Raw genomic sequence first — 2333 nt, forward strand, 5'->3', positions numbered from 1 at the left:
TGTATATATATATAAAATAGAGTCTTTTGTCTAGCAAAAAAAAAATTCCCCTGGAACCTAACCCCCACCCACATTAATTCTCTAAGGAAATTAGACTCCCTTAACATCATTTTGCCTAAAGTAGCATTTTCCAGGAACATAATCACGATAAGCAAAGAGTTACCCGGTAAGCCAAAGTTTCTGAGCTTTGCTTTCTTTTGTGAGACTCAACACCAGCGGGACTCGCAAACGCACCAGTAGCTACTTACAGACAGCGACAGAGAGAACAAAGCAGCCAAGCAGCTGCCCCAGCGCCCAACCATCCTAGAGCCACCTACAGAACAGAGCAGTCACACAGCGTGGGGAAAACGCTCAATAACACAGAAGAACAGAGCCTCTGCCACCAAGAGACCGCTCCAAACCTCCACCGCTGAAAGTTTCATTTGCTGTCTTTCTTTGACCGAGCGCCAGGGGAGAGCGCGAACGCAGTCCCCCACTACCACAAATTATGCAGTCGAGTTTCCCGCATTTGGGGAAATCGCAGGGGTCAGCACACCCGCAGTGCAATGGATGAGCCTCACCCTGGGAAAACCACCTTCGTGATCATGGTATCTCCCCTGCCAGGTAAGTATGAGTTGCTCGTTCCCAGCCGCCGCCCGCCCTCTCTCACCCCACACTCTCAAGCCACGGTGGGTCCCGCTGCGCCCCACCCGCCGGCCCCGCCCACACCAGCCCCCACTGCCGAGAGCTGCCCCGAGGTGGCCCCGGGGCCCCACCCTTCTCCACACCAACCCCCAGGTGCCAAATTCGGGCCCTGCTGGGCAGCGTGCTCCGGCTCCCACAATGCTCTGCTCACACATATCTGCATACGTGCTCACGCGGCTCCGCCCCTCCAATCGGGCCCCTCCCCCTGCCGGCTCTTCAGCGCTCAGAGCCCCACGGCCGCCCCTCCCCCACCAGGTGGCCTCGCTGAAGGGCCCCCCCGGTCCCAGCCGGGGCCCGCTCCCCCCGGCGGGCGGGCAGAGCTGCCGCCGAGCTCAGTAACGCGCCAGTGTCCGGCTGCGCTGGAGCCGTAGCCGGCCCGGCCCGGGGTCCAGGCTCCCGGAGAGACCCAGGAACAGCCGGGATCGCGGCCCCGCCTCTGCGGGGGGGAGACGCTGCGTTTCGCTTCCCGCCCCCCCAGGCGGGTGCGATACCCCAGTGACCCCCCCCCGCCTGCTCCCCGCTCGGCCTGTGTCCCGGGGAGCGGCAGCGCAGCCAGCCCCGGGAGCCGCGGGGAGCTACTCCGCAGCGGCGCCGCCGAGGCCGGGGACCAGGCCGGGCCGCCCCCGCCGCGCCGAGACCCTCCGCTGAGACCCGGCCCCACGCACTTTGCAGGGCGCATGCGCGTGCTCCGGGGTTTAGCTCCTAACTCAGCGGGGGGCCCTTTGCCCTCTGGCTGCCCGGCCGGCTGAGTCCTCCGTGCGCCTGCGCGCCAGCGGGACTGTCAGGGGAGAGCAGCTCCCCCCTGCCGGGCCGGCATCCCCACCCCCACCCCCACGCCCACGTCCGCCCGGCCCGGAAACGAGCAGGGGCAGCCCGGAGCGTGGAGAGGGGCCAGAGAATCTCATTTGCATACCCACAGTGCATTGCGCGCAGTGAAGCGAGTCCCTGGTCAAGGGGCTCGCTTTGCTCCCAATAACCACGGTTCCGATGATCAAACTCGGCACTTGAATCGGTTCAATTACATGTCCTCTGAAAGCGAGAGGTTTAGCGGGCTGTCAGTGTAGTCACCGTGAGGTAAGAAGAACACGCTGTTGCCCTGGTAGCGCCTCTGCACCACTTCGTTTATACTCTGGTTTCTCTTCAAATCGTATAAATCTTTCGCCTTTTACTAAAGATTTCCGTGGAGAGAAACGTTCACGAGTTTCTACCCAATTTTTTGAGGCTTCACTTAAGTGAGGCTGTTTTATGTGGTACAAAAAACAGAATTGTTGTTCAACTTAGTGAGTTGAGTTTTTCTTGACCCTTAAAAGTTATAACATAGAAATAAATTTTGAAAAATACCAGTTATAATATACTTAGAGCTAAATATGTCACCGCGGGTGTTTTCAGGATGAGTCTATTTTGTTTCACTTCTTACGTTTTTGGTATTAGTGATTTGCTAAGGCAAGGCTTGCATAATGTAGAAAATATATTTCAGATATGTTTTCAAATTTCATTTTTTTTGTGCTTGAGTTCATTCCCAAACAAAGGAGCTAGAATAACTAATCCCCATATTTTGTGTGTTAATGTTTAATGATACAAAAAGGATATTCATACTGGCCTATCTAGTTATTCTAGATGACTTTATGTAGCAGAGCTCATTAGCAATT

The 2333-nt window shown here is 56.7% G+C and overlaps 2 non-coding genes across 2 annotated transcripts; one reads left to right on the forward strand and one right to left on the reverse strand.

Moving 5' to 3' along the window:
* Positions 1–447: 447 nt before the first annotated feature.
* Positions 448–611, reverse strand: LOC142000121 (U1 spliceosomal RNA). The gene has a single exon (XR_012642168.1). It is a non-coding gene; the product is annotated as a U1 spliceosomal RNA (small nuclear RNA).
* Positions 612–1808: 1197 nt separating this feature from the next.
* LOC142000115 (U5 spliceosomal RNA) lies at positions 1809–1924 on the forward strand. The gene has a single exon (XR_012642162.1). It is a non-coding gene; the product is annotated as a U5 spliceosomal RNA (small nuclear RNA).
* Positions 1925–2333: the final 409 nt, after the last annotated feature.

The sequence above is a fragment of the Natator depressus genome, chromosome 16 (genome assembly GCF_965152275.1).
Source record: "Natator depressus isolate rNatDep1 chromosome 16, rNatDep2.hap1, whole genome shotgun sequence".
NCBI classification, from domain to species: domain Eukaryota; kingdom Metazoa; phylum Chordata; order Testudines; family Cheloniidae; genus Natator; species Natator depressus.